Genomic DNA, 22700 nt, shown 5'->3' on the forward strand with positions numbered 1-22700 from the left:
ATTGAAATCAGCTGGACTAAAGCCAGGAAATACCTAAAACATGCAGGTCAGTGAGCCTGGAGGAGCAGGAAACACTGGATTTAACCAGGTGAACCCTGTAGAGATCTGGATCTCATTTTCAAGAGGGACCTGGGCAGAAGTCTGCAATACACAGCAACAAATACAGTACTGAATGTTTACTAGTCATGTCATTTTACAGCATCAAGTAGTTTCAGTTGTTATAAAAATAAAATATATTAAAAGTGACTTAAAAGAAATTTACATTGTAATTTAACATCTTGAAATTGGGCCTCTGTCTCTTTAAGAAACTCCTGCTTTTTCTAATGTTCCATTTTCAATAAGTCATGACAACACGGCTCCTCTATTTAGCCCTTTAATGACATTTTTACCAGTCTCACTGAAACGTAGCTCCTTTAATGAGCTCAGCTAATGAGCAGTTCCACCAGGTGTTTGCTAATTGCTGCTGGCTAGTCTGAAGGAGCTGAGAGTGCTGCTCTGTGAGGCAAAAGCTCGTAAGGAGGAGGAGGAGCTTTGTCCTCGAAGGTGGAGCTGGGTCCATCCAGGCGTTTTGTGCAGCTGAATGGTTGCCACGGGAGATTAATGGATTTCTCAAACATGCATGAAATAATCAAAGCAACACCCCAGGTATGTTTTTGAGGAGGGAACAACATCACAACATGATGTAAAGCTCAAAAATGTCAGTTTTATACAATAATGCCCCTTTAAAAAGCAGAGTATCGTTTGAATGAAAGTCCTGGTTTGTGCTGCCTGGTGACGTTTCTACGTAACGTTTCGTCTGTCTTCCTCCGAGGAGCATTAGCAGAAAACTAATGACCTGCTTGATCCTAAAGCAATACCTGTTCACCCATACAGTTCGTACTTCATACAGTGCAATACGGCGGTGATGTGTTGCTTCGACAGTGAAATTTTACAACCTTGCACATCACTACTGCAGTCCTCACGTCCGACTGTATATTGCGAAGGTTCTCTCTTCCATCTTCTGGGCTTCATAGTCTACCTGGGTGGTTTTATTTATTTATTTATTTTTTTAAACAGAGATCAAGATTGTATTTCAGCCTGAGGCTTTGGAGCGGCCATCCATCTTGGGAGAGCGAGACTTGGCTCCACAGGGGGGAAAGCTGAGCAAGTAAACCAGCGAGCGCTTCTCCTTCTACTCCTATTGAGAGGCAGTAAGAGGTGAAAAACTCTCACACATAAAAAGAAAGAGGCCTCATTTTACACTCGCTGCTCTTAGAGTCCACCGGTCTTTAACACAAATTAAGGATTTGCAACGTTTTCATCATTATTTGGACCAGAGCAACACGAGTAATCCATATGCAGGGAAGCTGGAGAAACTTCAGCTGGTTTTAGTGACGGCGCTTGGAGACGGGATGAGTTCCAAACCTGCATGTTTGAGGATTGTTCCACCTACCGAACTCACAGCAAACACAACAGATCAGTTCTCCCAACAAATACAAGGTTTGGTTTATTTTCGCTGTAATCAGATTAAAAAAAAAAAAACAAGGTGCTCACTTGTAAACTTCAGGCCCATCCTGTCCGAAGAGTCAAAATTGGCTCATCGACAGTCAAACTATGTAGCACGGAGTTCTGTGCGAAGTGTTGTGTGACTGGTCAGAAGCTTGTTGGTGTATTTTACGCAGAAATTCGCTCGAATAGCAATGCCGATATTTCATTTCAACTTGTCCGCTTCCACCATCACTAATATGGTAATATTTGTACGATTCTTCAAAAAAGGACTTACAAAGGATGTCAAAATGGCTAAAAGCTCGTGGCTGAAATTTGCAACGTGGTAGTCCATGGAGATCGACTGCAGAAAGGTGTGGCGCTATAACGAGACGTGTGCTCCATCCTAACATCGACCGATACCGATACCATGCCGATAATATCGTGCGTCCCTAAATTCAAGAACCAGTAGGAGAATTTTACTCAAACTTGAAATGGTGAAACAAAAATCATGAACAGAAACAACTAAACCGCAGATTTTGTTACGATTTTTTTTTAATCTAACATGCTGACGTACAAATGAACTCAGATATTTATTAATAGGAAATCTCCCCTGGATGTCTGAGGTGTCGTTCAGCAGAATCGATTTTGAATCGATTTCAGCGATTTGTTCCTAAAATGCTGCTAAAAACAAATAAAAAATCACTATCAGGAACGTTTTGCTTCAGACAAATGAACTTAAAAGCAGCTGCAGACACACCTCCAGCCATGTCCAAGAAAAGCTGTGGAGACACTGACATGATAAAAGCTACGTCTACCAATAAGTAATAGTAAGGGTAAAGTAATCAATAAATCAGTAAGATTAGAGAAATAATAAAGCAGACAAGGTTGGGGTCTCATGTTTACGTTTTGCCCTGGGATAAAAGTCAACTAACTCTGTTTCCGTGAAGACTTCAGAAAAACTCCGGTGTATCTGTTCCAGAAATAGATTTTGTTTCTCAGACGTTCCTGGAGCTTTCTTATCATCTCCCATAATTAGTTTATTTCCTCGCTGCTGAGGGGAGCGTCCCCATTTCCTGCACAAGCTGCAATGACAGATAATTGTTCCAAATTAGTGCAATTGGGAACAATCTCTCCAAAGTTGTGCACACCCCTTCTAAAACGACAAGTTTTATGTAAAACAACAAAAAAGGAGACAAATCGTTTCAAGACGTGATTTTTGTCTCCTCTCTCTTGAAAAAGTTTTCCAACTCTTTCAGATTGATGGACGTGAATTGTTCACGGCTCGTCTTTCAGTGTCTGAAGGATTTAGGTGGAAACTGGAGGCTATTTGGAACTTTTTATTATTTCATCCACTCAGTTCCGTCTGAAGACAAAGTAAACCCAGAGCATTACGCGACCACCACCGTGTTTCATTGTGGGCATGGTGCTGTTCTGAAAAACACTCAACAGAGTTATGGTGCCAAACATACCTCTTGGGTTTATGGTCTGAAACTTTACGTTTAGTTTTGTCAGACAGGTTCTTTAGGAGACTTTCTCCAGACCTTAATGTTGTCTTTCTAAGAGAAACCTGGTGGCAGCTGTTAACGGCTTCCTCTTCCTGTCACATCCAGGTGGTGAAGCTCTTGAATGTCACGGTATGAAAAATCCTCTTCAGGGGATTAAATACTGTGGTTACTGCAGTCGATGAAAGTAGGGTTGGATTTGTTTTTTTCATTATCTAAACAGCTCTTGTGTAATTTGTTTGGCGCAAACACCATAATTATAAACCAATAAATACTTTTCAGAGGGGACAGTTGAATGATTTTATGAAGCAACTTCATGCTGAGCAGCAATTTTGACATTCTTTAAAAACCAGGCATCTGTGATTTTATTGCAACAATCCATAAAACTCTGCAGACAACTGACTTCCTCCTCCTATATGTGTGTTATGTATTTGTTCACAGAACGCTGCCTCTTCCTGTTAAGTCATGTCTGTAATGTAAGTAGGGAAATTGCCTAAGTGAGGGTAGCTCTCCACTGCGATGAGTCTGCGCTGCTCAGCGATATGAAAGCTTGATGCGGCGCTCCTTCATAATGCACGACTGGCCCAATCAAACCGCAGCCAGGAGCTCATCACTTCTGCTTTATTAGCAACCTGAGAAAGTGCATGCAGTTCTCGTTCAAGTAAATCGATGCTAAGTGGTGGGATTAAGTCAACGCCGTCGCGGCAAATTAGTTTTGGGCCTTTTGCTCGGCCGCTTTCTCCACAGATCAACTTTGAAGAAAGCAGAGGGCGTCGAGGCGGACTCTCCCCACCAGGGCTTCCATCGCAGGCTGTACCCGAGCCGAGCGGGTTTTACAGCTGCGCAGGTCCAGACACACACACACACACACACACACACAAAAACAAACAAAAGAAGTCGTGATTCCTGAATCGCCTCCGGGGAACAAATCATTTTATTAGCAATGCTCGCTAAGAGCTGGTTTCTTCACCTTCGCTTCATGGCAGCTCTCAGGTCTTTAGAGGTTTAGCTCACTCCCACCCGAGTGCGACGCGGCTTCCGTCGACGCTTCATTGTCGGTGTTGTGTCTAATCAATGCGTTGCCTGCAGATCCGCAACCAATCGGGGGTTGGAGGGGTGGAGGGGTTGTTGTTGTTGTTTCCTCTCTGAAGCCTGTAATTTGTCGGGGCCTCTTAAAGGGCAGCGCTGCAGCACTCAGCAGAAATGGTCCCGTAATGGTACGTTTCCACAGCAGAATGTCGTTCTATTCTGTTAGCCAAACTTTTGTTTTCTGAATAAATGCTTCAACTCCAATTGCTAGCAAAAAAAAGCAAAACACACATAAAAACAGCCTTTACCAGCGTTTTCCCGGTTCTCAGCTTGGCATTAAGAGAAAATATCCCAAAGCACCGGCAGCGTTTAACAAACAAACAGCCCGGCAACCCTTCCTGCAGCAATAATCCGATTGTGTCTTGTGAGCACAAGAATTGAGATTATAGCAGGTATTCAGGTATGCATGACTTCACCTTGCTGTTAAAGTGATCTCCAGGCTTCCCATGCACTAAATCACTGCACATCTTAATAGCAATTTTGTTTTTTCTGCCACGTTGTGAAAGCATATTTTAAAACTCAGCTGGGATTGCAAGGCTTTTTTTCTGTGTTTCAATATTTCTCATCTTGGTTATGAGCAGCTGTACAATATAAAGAAGTGATTAAATTAATTGTGTATCAGTAATGGAGCTTACTCAGGCTCTCACTGCCACTATATAGCAGCAAACATAACCTAATTACATCAGTGCTGCTTCCTTTAAGACGCACAGTTACAATGATCTAATGTACTTGATTAAATGATTCCCACCAGGCGTAAGAACAGTTAGAAAAGCGAGGGGTTTTAGGGGACTGCTGGTCAGCAGCAAAGACTTTAGACAGGAAGCTGTTTCCTCTGGATAAATGAATCTGATTAGAGATGTTTCTCTGTAATGTACAGACTCCTGTTTTGCAAAAAACAGTAACACAAAATCAGTATGAAGACATAAAACTGTTAAATACAGGATGAGGATTTGATTTGTTTTCTTCTTTTGTTGCCTGGTGGTTGGGCTGTCGCTGACTTTGCAGCGGTTCGTCACACTGAGCATTATTATGAAAAACAGTAGCTGGGTTTTCATTAAGCACAAAATTGTGCAAATTGAAATGACACAAATAAATTTGCTTAATGGCATTTTTGAAAAGCATGTTTTTAATGACTTATAGTGTGAACAAACGCGTTTCTTATTAAATGGTGACACTGTAATTGCAAAATTTGTAAAAAAAATAAAAAATTTTACCATAGCTGAATATTGCCAAAATGTTGCGCAATATTTGTATTGAAAACACAGCTGCTGAGAAGAAAAACTCCCTCTTAAGAGGAAAAAGCTTCTGCAGAACCTGGCTGCAGCGTGGCCGACATAGAGGCTTAGAAACGAAACACACACAAAAATAAAATAAAAAGTGTTGACTCAGGACTACTTGAAATGTAAAATGTAACATGTGAAGTGTTAGAGGGCAGCAAGGGTTCCTTTACTGGCTTCAACTAAAAGAAACAGCTAAACAGATTAGCTCTGACAGTTATCAGGTCAGTAAGTCACTGCTAAATAGGGCTGAAACATTTAATTGCATTAATTCATTGACTATTGAAATAATTGTCAACTAATTTAGTAATTGGTTAATCGCTAACTGGTCAATGCTCTGCTAAAAGCTAAAAATAGCAAATAATCCAAAATTGGGGAGTAGTAGGAGAATGTATCAGGGTGAGGAAAAGTTTTTCAACCTCATTCCTGGACAAAAAATGTCTAATTTTGACAATATTCGAGGGATGAAAGAAGAAAGTCGTAGAAACTTGTTTTATATGGGATTTAAATGACACGTTCTTCGCTTTATTCCCAGATGAATAAATGCCATGCAGATTAAGTGGTTGTTTTTCAAAGACTCTGGTCTGGACAACGACTTCTGTCTTGTCTGAACTTAGAAGGAGAAAATGTTAAGTGATTCAGGTTTTTATTTCTTTAACGCATGGCTGCAGTTAACCTAGCTGATAATAAAGCTGAGTATCATCATCATAGCTGTGAAAATGTATTGCATGCTGTCTGATGATTTTACCAACAATGATGGGCCAACCATGGAGCCCTGTGGTACTCCACAGGAAACTAAGAGGGTTTATTATATTCATGAACAAACTGGAACTATACCAACTGAACTTATTCACCTCTATTAATAATGAAACTTGTGCCGTTCTAGTTTGGCAAAGAGCCTTTTTATACAACAATGGATTATTTTTTAAGATCAAGTCTGACTCCTCTAGCTGTGTAAGAGACGTATTTCCTCTGTTATTACTAATTACTAAGTGCTGCGCTATAAATTACGCAGCTCTGAATGAAACCAGCGAGCCAAACTGCTGTGACTCATACCACTCAATCTCTGAGTCAACCATACACTTCTCCACACAGGAGTGTATTTATAGTCATTTAGAGGCAATTTGTCCAACAGATGAAGCTTGGCTAAAACCGACGATTTTACCAACAACACAGCAATGAGCTTAAACAAAGCAAAAACTCTACAACAGCTGAAAGACAAAAAAAAAAAAAAATTGGTGATGTTGCAGTTGCTCAGTCAAAAGTAAAAGTCCAGACAATCTGATTAAATTTTGTGGTTAGACATTAGGAGAAAATGTATGCAAATCTAAATAAACTGAAACAAAGTTGCAAAGAAGAGTGAGCCGAAGTTTTCCACGATAAAGTGAGAGACGGATCATCATACAGAGAATTTCAAATTACTGCAGATAAGTTAGGTTCTACAGGGTATTGGTTTTTCCTAAAACTTTGAATTGTGTCAGGAAAAAGTCTATTGTAGGTTAGGCTTCAAACCTTGCTGCAATATATTTACATGGTAATAATATTGAGGAACAATAAGGAGTCTACAGCAGCTTTTTATATATTCACAAAGGTTTTTCTCAGGTAAAACAATCCAACTTCAGACAGGGTGTTTTCAAAACTGGTAGGCCCACATACTCAGTTTGATTAGGAACCAGTATTGCGACGTTTGTTACATTTCCAGCCTCACTTTCACACAGCATGGTGTCAAACAACCAAACTGTTTGAAAAACCTGTTCACCTCCTCGCCTGTGGTGGCGCTGCACCAACAACCACTGAAGGAAACGACATGAAAACCTCAGAAGAAGACATGAGTACAACTTCCTTCTTCACAAAATTTTTGTCTTTTGTCTTTGGCAAAAGACCACAAGCCATTTCTCAAGAGCTGGACTTGCACGTTTGTTTTGGTTGTATTTACCCAGAATTCTCTGCGCTCTTGTCTTCTTTCTGCTTTTGGAGCGCTCTCTGGGCTGCTTGGCGTTAACGTATCCATTCGAACAGCGCCAGAGCTCGCTTCAGGCGAACCAGGGCGTAGGTTTGTAGGTGGACCAGAGTTCCAAGTTTTTGGTCCAATCAGAGTTCGATGACACATTCACATGGACTATCAAGGCAAACGGACCGGATTAAAGCAGACTAAACAGGGCTGGTGTGAATGAACCCTTAGTGTGACTCCACTGAAATTTTGAATCTATCTTTAAGTAGTAACCATCCCTTTAACGCGTAGGTACAATTATTACTTTTTAATTACTGTAAAGGATCAGAAGACTCCTGATGTCAATATAAAAATAACGCAAAGTAAATGTATAAGCTTTCAAATTTGTCATGTACTTTTTTCTCACAACACAGACGGTGCCAACAAGCACTGCAGAGCATATTTTTTGGACCCCAGCTCCAGATTTTGGAAATATTGTGCTTTTAATTACTGCCAGGTTCCAATGATTTAGGAAAACAACTCAAATATTGACGTTGCTTCCAAAAGAAATGCTGATCATGACTACTTGCAGGTGCACGTTCGTCCTTATGAAGGCTTTGATTACCTCAGAGCAGCAGTGTGTTTTGAACAGATATTAGGTTCATTAAAACACACAGATGTGCATTATGCAAAGGGTTTCTGCTAATCCACCTAATTATTTGAAAAGAGGCCAGGCAGGAGAGAAAACACTTTATGTGATTATTTTGTAATTCTCAGTGTGTGTCACGGATGGAAGGGCGTTAATACAAGGTTTTGCCGTCGTCTCTGCAGGTGCTATCTGTGACATCAGCTGCACCCATTCATAGATACTACAGAGTGGCGTTTAGACGAGGACGACATTTTAAAGTCAGATTTTCTGTAGCGATCCTCGGGTTATAGATATTGTTTGGCAACAATTTTTCTTAAAGTTTTCTTTAAAGAAGTAAATTTGAGTCATGCGTAACCAGCCTGGGCTTTCTGGTTGCCAGTCTATCCAGGGCTGAGTCCAGCCTCTACAATGCTAATGCTAGCTTATCAGTTCTAATGGCCAGCAGAGGAAGAAGGCAAAACAGTGGGTGGCCACCAGCAGGCTAGCTATGCTAGTCACCAGCCTCTCCAATGCTAGTGCTGGTTTATATATGCTAATGGCCAGCAGAGGAAGAAGGGCATCCAGTGGGCGACCAGGCTAGCTAAGCTAGCAGTCACCAGCCAAACCAATGCAAACACAAAAGAGTGAGTCTCCTTATTATCCAGCTTTGGCCGCTCAGTTACTGGTGGCAGTAATTATGTAACAGGTGTCGGCCTACCATTAATCAGTAGCTAGCTTCAGAAGGGATGTAGCCTCCTGCTACAAGGAAGTAGCTACAGCTACGTGTCTTAATTTTGTCGCTGAAACCACACCACACAAAGATGAAAATGTTGTCAATTGTATAGTTTATTCCAACCAAAGTTTATTGTATAGTTTATTCCAACCAAAGGCTTCATATCTTCACTATGAACTTCTTTCAATGCTTTCTGTATGTTTAATCAGCGAATTAGCTAGATTTTGACACGAGCTAAACAGTGTGGGCTCTGCTTTTAAAGAAAAATGAACAGACAGCAATCTCATAGCAATTAGTTTGTGTCATTTGTTTAATTTTGGGTAATATATAAGATGAGCCTTTAGCAGAAAAACTTCATTTTCTTTGGTATCTTTATTTCTGAAGACTTAATTATTATTCTAATTTTCAAAGCTTCCTATTGTAAACATTCTGCGGCATTGTATTGTAGCAGCAGCAGTATTTGCTGCATGCTCCTAAATTCTCTCATTTGTCACCACAAATCTAACAGCAACAGGCTGAGAAGGATTATGGTCGTTCATTATTTGTTACAAGACTGAATGAACAGATTGTAAGCAGATTTTCTCGATAGCGCAGCCGTTAGCCAGCCAGTTTGGACCACAAGCCCTGTTTTATTTTTTTCTGCTAATCTGGCTCTGTGTCACTTATTCAGTCAGATTGTGTTCATCCCATCACTCTGTGGTTTGGCTCACCCTCAAAACAAGACAAGTTCAGACTGCAACTAACAACCAAGCCTGTAGAGAGGATCATCAAGGCTGAGGACCAGCACGGGTCAGCAGGAGGGAAGCTAACATCTCTGCAGACTCCGACAGCCCAAATCCATATCACTGATGTAAAAACTATAAAACTTGGTCAATAAAGCTGACTGTCAATCTTAAATTTGCCTCAGAAAATTGGTGAAAATTCAGATCTACCTTGTGATCTAAGATGGCCCCCGTGTGTCAATAAACATTACTGCATTTGCAGAGCTTTTCTCAGCTCTTCTGAAAGTTTGTTTCTTACAGTATGAGTCCAACTAACAGGTAAGTTGAAATGAAAAATGTTTCTAGCCAACTAGGATTTGACTTTTTTTTTATATCTGAATCTGGATTGACGTCAAACATCCAAGGCAATTAAATGCAGCATCAGAGTAAATTATTATTAACAGACTGCTTTAGTTGTTGTTTTTTTCAGTTTTGCTAACCTATTATCTAAGTAGTCGACTGCTGATGTACTGAAGAACCACTTAAAATGTCTGTTTTTATGAGTAAATGTCCAATAATAAACACACTGCGACTTTATTCCGTGATCCTCATTTCAAACGGTGCTGACTCTCCTCACCGTCGGTTAAAGAGAGTTGCGGGTTTTCTCGTCTCTGAATTCCTCCGCTGGTGTTTATGGATTTGCTTTGGCTTCACCTTTCAGTCCTTGAAAGATGCAGTGAAACCACGAGGTCAGCCAGAGGATTCTGGGATCAGAAATTTCCTCGCCACTCCTTCCCCGCTACCAGCCTCTCTGTGTCTGCCGCCACGTTTCTGTGGCTCCTTCTGAATAATTTGCCAAGAGTTTTATAAAACAGCTCATAAATCTGCCACAGACAGAAATGAGAGAGAGCTAGCAGTTGTGCATGTTTACACTATGTAGCTTCGTAGTTTTTCTGACATTGTGAAAATGTCAGAAAAACTAACAAAAGAAAAAACAACAAAAAGATCCAAATGAATATTTATTCTTTTAGTATGGCTATTACGAGTACGTTTAGAAAGAAGCTTTTAGATTTAAATAAAAAGTAAGTTAAATTAAAATGTAGTAACTCGTAGATGGAGTTATTACATTTGCTATGATGAACCATAATGACTTATTTTTGACTCATTTCTTTTTTTGATTGCAAATAGAGTAGTTACAAAGCACCTCTGTTAAACATTTGATTTCAATAGACCTTATTTCTGGTCAAATTGATGACATTACAATTTCAAGTAATACAGTGATCAGTTCTGAAACAAGAAATAAACATTACAATTTTCAAATATATCAAGTAAATACGCATCAAATATGTTGGTCAATGTTCCAGTTATTATGAAACAAAAGCAGCTCCAATGAGGAGGGTTTTTAGTCTAGATTTAAAAGGAACTCAGTGTTTTGGCTGTTTGTTCCAGATTCCTCAGGATACAGCAGCAGCAGATCTTTAATGTATAGTGGTGCTAAGCAGTACAGCGATTTATAAACCAACAGTATTTTAAAGTCTATTCTCTCAGTGGAAGGACTGTAGAACTGGGTGGTGTGCTCTATGCTCCTGGTTTTAGTCAGAACAGCAGCAGCAGCGTTCAGGATCAGCTGATTCTTTTAGGCAGACCTGTGAGGACGCTGTTGCAATAATCAATAGATAACCGCATGGATGAGTTTCTCTAGATCTTGCTGGGACATTAGTCCTTTAATCCTGGAGATGTTCTTCAGGTGATAGAAGGCTGATTTTATAACTATCTTTATGTGACTCTGAATGTTCAGGTTCAGATTTCAGGCCTGTGAAATCAACCTGTGCTGACTCATGATCAGGGGTGGGCAATCCTGGTCCTCGAGGGCCGGCGTCCTGCAACTCTTAGATGCCTCCCTGGTCCAGCGTACTTGAATCCAACAGCTGAATCACCTCCTAAGTGCAGTCAGGTTCTCCAGAGTCCTGCTAATGACCTCATTATTTGACTCAGGTGTGTTGAAGTAGAGATGCATCTAAAGGTTGCAGGAAACCGGCCCTCCAGGCCTGGAGTTGCCCACCCCTGCTCTAGATTGTTCTTCTTCAGGTCTAAAGATAACTTCAGTTTTGTTTCTGTTCAGCTGGAGAAAGTTACGGCACCATGCATTGATGAGTTCATTGATTCGGGTTGAACATGATTCAATCTGACAGCACATGGTTACCCATTTGAAACAAGTGTTTATATTTGTGATATTCAAGTTGTCTGTAAGAAATCTCCCACTACTAAGGTAGACGGGGTGTGTTTGCACTCGGGTCACCAAAATGTGTGTGTGTGTACTCCTCTGTAATCTGCCACCTCACTTGAGATTTCTGGCTCATGCATTGTTAGCCTCAGCATTCCTCACATTACACAGACCTCAGAAGTATTAACCTCAGGATCCCTGCCTGGCTATATATCACTTTCACTGGCTAATCCTCCACAGTCATGGAACATTTCTGTCGACTGCAAGAAGGCGAACGTTCCTCGCTCCGACATTGAGAGTGGGCCGTCCTCGCGTAAGCTTTCGACACGTTCGGCACATCCATCTGCTCTCGTTCTCGTCTGCGGAGCAGGGCGCGAGCGTTTAGTGGCTTTGGAGAGCGGATTCATTCCCACCCCGAGGCGACAAAAGCTCATTCCTTAAACTGAAAAGAAGCAGTGAATGTGGAGGGGTTGGAGTGCTCAAGCCTTCCTGCCCACACAGCCTCCCTGCAGGCGTCCTTTACAGTTGAGGCTGTTAAGTCTGTTTCAGAAAGCTTACATAACCTAAGCTGTGGCCGGGGGTGCCAAGTCCCATCAAAGCTTCTGGGGTGTGAATAAAACTCAGAAAGGAGACGGTGAATGCGTTTGACCTTTAGCGAGGCGAACGGTGAGCTCTCCGGGGCACAGTGACGTGCGGTCAGGGGAGGCAGGTGAGGCAGTGCCTCACCAGCCATCATGGAAAGAAAGAAAATATATAATCATAAAGTAATTTAAATTGTTATATTCATCCGGTGGTTTGTACTAAAAAATATTTATTTTTCATGTAGCTTCACCAATTTCGATTTTTATTTGTTCAAAATCGCTGAATTTTCTTATTTTCCCATTCAAATGCTTGGAAGCGATGCCGGTGAGGCAGCAGCGAGCTCTGCCTCACCTTGGATTGCGCAACCCCTGGCTCTGCGCTGGCTGCTAAGCGGAGAGAGCATGTTGCTGTACGGCGTCAATAAAATGGTTTAAACAAATTTAATATGTGAACTTATTTCCAATAATTTAGCTTATGTATATAATGTACAGTGCTTTTTGTCACCAACTGTGTTTGTGTAACGTGTTTCGTGTAATGAGCGATTATAAACGGCAGAGAACAGGTTCGAGGTGAGGCAGGCAGTTCTCTTGCCTCATGGCAGGGGGCGCTCAAGATCCCAGACGTTCGTCTTGTTCACTCCTCAACTGCCGAGTAAGTGACAGCGAGCTAGGCTAAACGATTCGGGAAGCAAGTCAAGTGCAGCGATAGATTATAATAGAGATAGTGATTTTTTTTCCTCTCGCTTATCCCGACTTTCGACATGGATGACTACATTACAACACTAAAAAAGTTTTCTCAAGTGGACTTTCAATCGAAGCAGGAGATAATAACCTTTATAAGTAAAGGTAAGACAGTAATAACATTTATTTTGTTTTGTTTTTTAAGGAAATGTGTGTTTTGTGAGCTACAGTTTGTATGTGTAAGGATGCAGAAGTGAAACATAACCTGTAAACTGCTGTCAGTCTATGCATCTATTTGCAAATCTGATTCTGATGACGTCAGTGCCTCACCAGCTATGAACCTCACCGCACGTCACTGCCGGGGCATTAACCTTATCTCACAGCTGCATAATAGTCAGTTGAATGATGCTCTTTCCTAAGCTACGGCTGAAACTTTAAAAGGCGGTCGATGTCTTTTTGTTGCCGTGGCAGCCTGCAGGGTCTGTGCAGTCCTATAAAAGCGGGAAAAGTGTCCAAACACTTCACAACACTGATGATTTTATGATTCCCCTTTTTTTATGCTTCGCCTCATCTGTTATGCTGAAGAGGCATCATGAGGGGGAAATTATGGCCACATTGATATTGTTACCCAGTCACTTAACATTACAAGTTATTAAATTATGGATTTTTTTTTTTCAATAAAAATGTTCAGAAGGACCTAAAAAAATAAGCCCTAATACATCAAATCAGCTCATGTTTGGTTTATGGCCAGTTAATGGGGCAGTATTTATTTTCCAGGTAAATACTGACATTTTATAGCATAAAATGTTACCTTTAGTTATAATAAAAATTCTACTTATAACAAAAATGACTTTAAAGGAATTTTACTTAAAACTCCTGCTCTTTCTGAAACTCTGCCTTCAGGAAGTCATCACAACATGGCTCCTCTATTCCCTTTAATGTTTTTACCAGCGTCGCTCTGATAAGTAGCTCCTATAATGAGCTGATGCTCAGTTCCACCAGTTGTTTGCTAATTGCTGTTGACTAGTCTGAAGGAGCTGAGTAGGGGAGTCGTGGTGGAGGGAAGATCGGAGCTAGGTCCACCCAGGCGTTTTTGCCCGGCTGAATGGTTGCCACGGGAGATTAAAGGATTTCTGAAACATAGATGAAAAAAGCAAAGCAACACTCCAGACATGTTTATAATGAGTAAATAACATAATATGATGTTTTTTGAGCACTAGGCTCCAAAAAGTCCATTTAAATGAACAAAGTGGATTTACACTAAACCCTTTAGGACAGATTTATTCTGATCCATATTGAGGAATTCAATAAAACGCTGCTGAACTAACGTCCACATCATTTAGGCATGAACATGTTTAGATGCTCTTTGGTTGAAAAACAGAAGCACAGACAAAAGATTGATTCATGTACCTTAAATCAATGATACATTGAATGATCATTGATAGATGCCAGCTACACACAATAGCTGGCATTGTGTGTAGATCTCTCATATATTCTCAGTGTCAGTCCTGAATTATTTTACAGAAGAAAAGCCAGATCACAGTCTTCCTGGCTTTCTTTTGTCACTATGTCAGCACTAGGAGTCTCCTGGGTGAACTGCTTTTAAATGCTGTAGATTTTAACAAACAGTTGATGTGTTAAACTTAAGCATAAGCTGTCGACGTGTCCGACAGCACACAACACCAGTCTGCACTCGGGGAACAATATGAAATGTTACAATATCTGTTCTTTTGCTGTAGAACTTTTGCTGCAAACTTGTAGTTTTTCTTTTCTTTTTCCCCTGAAGCAGTCTGCTTGTTACAGATGCTAAGGTGTCAGAAGTTCACCGTCCTTCATTCATGGTAAGGTGGGATCCTTGTTAGTCTAACAAGTTCATCATAGTCAAATGTAACACGAGTCCTGTGACTGTGATTTATAGCAGGGTAACCAGAGGTTTGGTTTTAGAGAAAAAATACAAAAGTAAGGTGACCAGAGCCGTATCCAGTGTAGACTTTGGCTAAAAAGCAGAAAGCCAGTCATGTGTTACCTGCAGTAGATAACTCATGGAGACTGACTTTAGTATAAAATGAGTGATTTCAAAGGATAAAGGTCATGTCTCATTTAGAGAAGCCAAATCAAAAATGAGATTCTGGCACTTTAGAACAACGCTAATCTTCAAAATGTCACAGGAGTTCATGTAAACATTATTTAAAAAAAAACAAACCTTTAAGACGTTTTTTTTTATATTTGCTTTGGTTCTTATTTACACAGACGGAGCAGCAGCAGCTCTGGAGGTGAGTGGGTTGCTGGTTCAAATCCCTGCTCCATGCATCTCGCTGACTTTGCTGTCACGATACAGATAATCTGTGAAACAACCAAACAGAATCAAGAAAAGCCTTAGCGTTGTCAGTCATGCTTGTATACATGCTACTCAAACCCTCCCCATTCCTCTCTGCTACGCTACAGCTAGTTCTCCACACCGGAGCCTGCCGTGAATGCTAAGGCTAGTTAGAGACACTGATGACGAAAGATAAACAATTTTTCTGTTACTGTAAGTTTTGTCTCTGCCATTAGCACATTGACGTATACATGAGTGTAATTGACAGCGTTAAGCCCCTCCTCCTAACCCTGATTGGGTGTTTCAGACCAGAAGTGGTATACCAGTCAGACGAACTTGATCTTTTCACAGATTATCCGTCTCGTGTTAAACCGTCATGACATGGCGACAGTTTTCGGTGTAAGCGAGAGGAACCCAGCCACGCCCTCTGGTAGAAATCCTCCAATCAGAAAAGAGTCTCACAACAAGCCAGTTTTCACATGTGATGAAAAGAAAATAACAATAAACAAGAATGATGGGCTGTTGCCGTGTAGGTTGTCCTTGTTTCCAAACTGAATCCATTCATCTGATTCATATCTATTTCAGTTTGAGCATTTATATACTTAAATCTGCCTGTTAGGTTTTATTGAAAGTAATTGGTGACGATGAAAGTGTTCCTTTTACATGAGGTGTGCCGGACCTGCAGGGCCGCAGCTGCAGCGCCGCTCTCCTGAGGCTCTCCTGGCAAACAGAAACGGTTCATTAGGATTCAACGGCCGACTCAGGAAATGATCCTGATAGCACAGAAACAAAGATGATCAAATCAGTAGGATGCATCATTTTGGAGAAAAATATGATGGAAATTACACCGTGTATCGTTTATGGACTGGAAGAAATCAGTGATTCACTGATTTCTAAAATCCCTGCTAAAATAATGCAGGGATTTTAGCCTCGACTTGGACTTGTCCTTTTAAGATTTGAGAATTGATTTAGGGAAAGAAAGCAGTTCTGTGACCGTCTCTGCTAACAGCTCAGTGAAGTTTTCTGTAGTGCGAAGACACACCAGCTGCGTTTCCATTGACCGCGTAAATGGGTAATTTGACATTTCAAAAACAAATTTGCTTAATGGAAACGAGTCTGAGGTTACAAAACAGAAGAACTTTAAAATGTAGAATTTTGCTAATCCATGTGGAAGTTTCACCAATCCAAGAAATAGTACAAATTTCTGGCCTTGCTGCAAACATTGATCCATTAAAATATGCCACTTTATTTAACTGAAACCATTTCTACCTGTATTTTCTTTAAAAAAAAATGTTCACATTGAAGTAAATGAAGTTTTTTTTGTCTCCTAATTTCTTACGTTTTCCTTGAACAAACGTTGAAAAAAGTCATTCATCGAATCATTGTGCTCGACTTGGTTTTCCTCCTTTTCCAGCTATCAGTACGTTTCTCCCACTCTGTTCATCCGGGTTGAAGATCCATTATGAAAGCCAGCCACCCAAGAAACGTTCATGGATGATTCATCTTAACCTATTTTCCTGTGCATCACAGAAACATCCAGCGTCTCCTGGATGAACTGGAGCGCTGTCAAAGTAACTCAGTCAAAAAAGTCGCAGCATAAATAATCCTTTCGCAACACTTGTTGCTTTCAGTTTTCTCTGATCTTGTTTCATATTTGATCAGTGCTCACAGTGGAGAAAATAAGTACTTAATACACCCCTTACACCAGTTAGTTTAGTCACTTACAAACAATGGAGATGCCGTAGGTACACTTTAACTGTTTCACAGAATCTTTTCAAAAAAATATCCAGAAAATAATTTATTAGCATTTTATTGTGCGAAATAAATGTTTGATCAACAACCAGCCAGCCAAAATTCAGAGTCTACCAGACTTGTTGGTCCTTCTTCAAGAAGTCCTCTTATCCTCCACTCATTACCACTGATTTGAATTTGTTACCTGCATAAAAGACACCTGTCCACACACTCAACCAATCAGACTCCAAACTGACCACCATGGGCAACACCAGTACTTCTCAGATAGTGGGACGACAAACGTGTCAGGGGAGCTTTCAGAAGCAGGAAAAATGTCTTTATTCATTCTTAACTGATAAACTAGCCTCCAGTCACTAGGTGGCAGCAGTATTCATACTAATCAACAGGCTGCTTGTTCAAGCCAGTAGAAGTAGCTACACAGCACTGTTGTAAAAGGAGCAGAGGGGAAAAAAACAGAGTGAAAGATACAAGCTTGGATATTTTGAAATATAGCTAACGACATAGAGGACAGATGGAGAAGTTTGACAGTGAAAAGAAATTTGCTTCTGATATGCTAAAACATTTAGTATTTACTCATTTGTTAAACTAATACCAACTATAACCTTACAAGACTCTCAGTATTCTGCAATTTTGCGCATTATGGTGAAAAGTTATAAAATTAAGACTTTATTCTCTTCCAACTTTACTTGTATTTAAACCACAAATCAAAAACTCACAATCAAATCAAACCACAAATCAAAAATAAGCAGAGCCTGGCTCTTATGAGCCAGGCTCTGCTTATTTTAGAGTATAAACTCTATAATAGGATACGTAAGGTCCTGAAATTTCCTCTTGCTTTCAAGGTACCCAAAGGTTACATATGGGTTATATATAAGTACTTCTAAGGTAAATGGCCTGTACTTGTTTAGAGCTTTGTCAAGTCCAGAGGAACCCAAAAAGCTTCACACCACAGTCAGTCATTCACACCCTGATGATGGCAAGCTACTGAATAGTAGCCACAGCTGCCATGCGGGCAGTCTGACAAAGGTGAGGCTCCCATGCACCAGTGGCACTTCCAGGCCCTCTGACCTACAGGCCAGCTGAGTGAAGTGCCTTGCCCAGATACACAACGACAGTAGCATTTACACATTGAACTGGCGTTGAATTGATTACAGGACAAACGCCTGCCACCGTCACCCATAGCTAAAGGTACTCACAGTCCATACAGGATACCAACTGAGATATTTGGGAAGCTATAGAAGATAGTCACTGGTAGCTATGAGCTTCCTTTGATGTAACTTCCAGGCAACTAAAAGCTATTAATTAATACTTTTAGGGCACTTACAATGAAATTAAGAGATCAGTCAAATTAAATAGGAAAAAATGCTTCTTACGGCTGTTTGTTTCTGCATTCAATAAGTGTTTCTTAAAATTAAATTATATTTAACATCTTTCCACACTAATCAGTCTCTCCAGGATTTTGTGAATGTTTTTTGTAATTTTTGCTTTAAAAATGACAGATTTTATGGTGCTGATTTAGAAATGTTTGCAAGGAACTTTTACAATACTTGCGCTAATATATGATATTAAAAGTCACATTTTACTGCTTGCTGTATCGATCACACCCTATAACTTGACATCAAGTAAAGGTGAGGCAGCACTGACTTAAACCCAAAGTTTTTGTATTAATTTTGAGAAACATTTGCAGTAAAATCAAAAAAAATATTGATTTTGTGTGAATTTTGCTTCTTTGTCAACAACTGGAGGAACCTCTTGATGTAATTTGCAGTATAGAGGACCCCATAAAAGCTGTAGAGGGCCAGATTTGGCCCACGAGCCTTCTGTTTGACACATTGTTTTACAAGATTTGAAGTTTAAATTTTTGAAAAACCTGGATTTTTTTTCCACCTGCTATCTTGTTTGACAAATGTATCACGTCTTCTATTTATTTATTTCAACGTTAAAATGAAATATTATAGCCAGACCATTATTATTTTTTTTTTAATGAGAAAGCAGTCCCGGTATTAGGAGAACTCGGTAATATTTTTATGAAAACTCGACTCGAAAAATAACTAAAACTTATGATGGGGAATGTTGAGCATCTTGTGAAGTTTTATAAATAAGAAAATACTTAATCTTTTAACACATTAGTGTCAAATTAACTCTTTATCAGTAGAGTGTATTTGTGAAAGAATCAAACGAATTGATCTGGTCACATCAGAAGCTTTTTCCTCATTAAAATGACTTAATTTTAAGGCGTTATGGTAAAATTGCATCTTTTTTGTGCTAATATTATGGCAATATTCTTGTAATGAAATACAAATTCTTACGTAAGGGATGACTGAAATAAACTGAACAGAAAAAACAAGAATTTAATATGGAGTAAATTAACTTTATTATTGTTTTCAGCGATCCTTCTCCTGTTGAATCGTTCCCTCATTCTCTACATGGAGTTCTTTCTTTTTTCTCTACATCTTCGCTGCAGATCCTCTCCTTCCTGTTTGCCTTCTGTCTCGCAATAGTGCGAGAAAATTTGTGCCGCTTGTCAAAGGATCAAAGGATTTCAGATTTAGTTGTAATTTTTAACATTTTTTGAGTGATATTTCTCCAGTAAAAGTCTTTTTCTACAAAATGAAAATGTTGTTGATTAAACTATAATAACCCTAACCTTCCTTGTGTTTACAAACTAGACGACAACCCAACAAATATATCCTTTGACATTTAAAATGTTTCTTGATATCATCCTTTCTAGAGAGATTAGAGAGATTTCCACATCTCTAAAAATGCCAATATTGTAAAATTTAAATGATTTATTTGTTGTAGTACAGTATAAATTACATTTATTTCATGGTAATTGTATAGTTCCCCATTATCTAAACCGTTTTAATTATAAATCTGATTTAAATTATTTTTTTCTTTCCTATTAAACTGTCACTTATACATTCAAAAAGACCAGGAGTTAATCTATTTCATTAGATCAACCTTATTTATACCAGAGACACAGAATATGGGTTTTATTTCTTTAATATATTTATTAATTTAATATAACTTATCTAAACTAAGTAGGAAAAAAATTCTATTAAGTCTAAGATCTGTTGGACTTTTCAGACTTTTCCTCAGTGGTGAATTAAAATAAATGTAATTGAATAGAAATGAAATTATACTGCTTTTAGGCTTTGCATATTGAACTAAAACTTCTAGAATAATATATAAATATTTCTTCTAATCATTGAAATATTTTGTTAAAATATATATTTAATAATAGTTTTTGCCAAATCCCTTTTCTATCTTTTTTTTTTTTTTTTTTTATCAAAAATGCTTTAAGAGGATAAACATTGTAAATAATTTTATGAGAAATTTCTCTTCCTTTATTGTTTATTAAGTATTTTTTTTAGGAGTAACCAAGTCCACTTCCAATTTATATTTTCAAAAATGCTGGACCAATAAAATATACAAGCTGGTGAAAAAACAACATCTTGTAACAGAATATTTCTTAACATTTTGTTGGTTGTTTTCTTACTATATACTTATATTTTGATATTTAATTATTGTGATTCCAAGATATTTAACTTTGTCTTTTATAGAAATATTGAGGAATGTGCCTTTTAAATTAGATTTAATGGAAAGTAATTCCCATTTGTTTAGATTTAGAGTCAAACCAGAAGCTTTGGAAAAGGTGTTGATGATTTGAATAGAGTTTTTTATTTCACATGTATTCTTTAAAAGGCTGCAGTGTCATCAGCAAGCTGGGAAATTATGATATTTCTGTTTGCAACATTAATCCCTGGAATTTTTTCCTTGATTTTAACTGAAAGAATTTGCATGGCCAGAATGAATAGATATGGGGAAACTGGACACCCTTGTCTGAGACCTCTGTCCCTCTTGTTATATTGTGATGTCACAATGTGACAATGTGACACAATGTGACATCACAATATAACTCCAAAGGCAGAATTCTGACATCACCAGCGATTATATAAGCGCATCACATCATCTACTTTCATCACAGCCGTTTAGCCGCCGTTGTTGACACATTTCACTCGAGAATTTATTTAGCAGTTCACAGTAAGATTTTCAACTTTGTTTGGTGAACATTTCATTTGGAGATTGACATCAAACTTAACCTGAAATCTTTACAGAATTTCTAGAGAAGTGATTTGAGCTTAGAACCTGAAACAAGAAAAGTTTATAATGGAGTCCAACCGAGTCGAAGAGGTTGCATCCGACAACATTGTTGAAAGAGAATTACAGCCAGCCAATCCACTCAAGTGCAAGAAGAAGAAGGTGCCATTTGCAGTCTGGTTGGAGCAACAAGAGCTTAAAGGTTCTGCTGAAAATATTGAACAGCAGGACGTTTCAATGGTGACTGAAAATGGATCAATGGCCAAAGCGCTGGAGACACAGGATCAAAAAGAGAAGACAAGTCCATCTACAGGTAAGCCCAAGGACAACAGCCAGGCAGACAATCTAACTGAGGTTCCTGATGTTCAGACTGCAGAAAATGTTCAACAAAGATGTTTAAATGAAATTCAAAATTTGCCCCACTCTTCTGAAAACACAAGTCAAGCAAAGTGTTCGTGTCTTGCCACATTTAAGGAGACAGAATTGAAATACAAAGACATGCAAAAATACCTAATGACACAACTCGATGAGATGTTTGACACAAATAAAAAACTAAGTGCTAAACTTAGACAACAGCAAGAGCTGGTGAAGAAACTACAGTCAGAGAGCAGACAAAGCAGGAATTCAATGGTTTCTGTTCAAAGAGTTTCACAAGACAACCCAAAGCAGAAAACAGTGAATTATCAACCTGCTTCAGCACAAACAGAGATGGATGGAAGGGAAACCAGATTTTCATTAAAACCAGTCAGTCGGACAATTTCAACGCAAACTGAGATGGATGGACAGGAAACCAGTAGTAACTTGAAACCGTCAAATAACGAAATGCAGAAATACTTAATGAAACAACTTGATGAGATGTTTGACACAAATAAAAAACTAAGTGCTAAACTTAGACAGCAGCAAGAGCTGGCAAGGAAAGGACTCTCAGAGAGCAGACAGAGCAAGAAGTTAATGGTTTCTGTTCAGACTCAGACAGATTCACAAGAAATCCCAAAGCAGAAAACAGCAAATTATCAATCTGCTGCAACACAAACTGAGATGGATCTGCAGGAAACCAGTTATCCAGTAAAACCAGTCACTCAAACAGCTTCAACACAAACTGAGATGGATCTGCAGGAAACCAGTTATCCAGTAAAACCAGTCAGTCAAACAGCTTCAACACAAACTGAGATGGATCTGCAGGAAACCAGTTATCCAGTAAAACCAGTCACTCAAACAGCTTCAACACAAACTGAGATGGATCTGCAGGAAACCAGTTATCCAGTAAAACCAGTCACTCAAACAACTTCAACACAAACTGAGATCTCTTTAGTGCTACAAAAACAGCCCTCTGAAACCCAACTGAATGGGCATCAGGATCAGCAGACCAAGACATTCAAGAGATCTACAGGTAAGAACAGGACAGAGTCAGCAATGAAAGCTGCCTGTGAGCTGGAGATCCCCAATAATGAGAACGGTGACCAACAAGAATTTTCTATACTGGGAACAGTTGTGGATCATATAGCCTCCATTAAAACATACATTCATATGATTGAAACAGAGATCGCTAAAGTAGAGCAGATCAATGAAGGACAAACGGTCTCTGAAACAGAACTAAGTGGAGACCAGCAAGATGACAAAAAACCATCAGAGAAATCTAAGAACAAAAGAAAGGCAGCAATGAAAGCTGCCTGTGAGCTGGAGACCCTCAACAATGATACGGTTTCTGTGGAAGACA

The 22700-nt window shown here is 39.3% G+C and overlaps 1 long non-coding RNA gene across 1 annotated transcript; it reads left to right on the forward strand.

Moving 5' to 3' along the window:
• Positions 1 to 338: 338 nt before the first annotated feature.
• LOC114149657 (uncharacterized) lies at positions 339 to 6829 on the forward strand. Its single transcript, XR_003596552.1, has 3 exons — positions 339 to 649; positions 3323 to 3328; positions 6817 to 6829. It is a non-coding gene; the product is annotated as an uncharacterized LOC114149657 (long non-coding RNA).
• Positions 6830 to 22700: the final 15871 nt, after the last annotated feature.

The sequence above is a fragment of the Xiphophorus couchianus genome, chromosome 2 (assembly GCF_001444195.1).
Source record: "Xiphophorus couchianus chromosome 2, X_couchianus-1.0, whole genome shotgun sequence".
NCBI classification, from domain to species: Eukaryota; Metazoa; Chordata; class Actinopteri; order Cyprinodontiformes; family Poeciliidae; genus Xiphophorus; species Xiphophorus couchianus.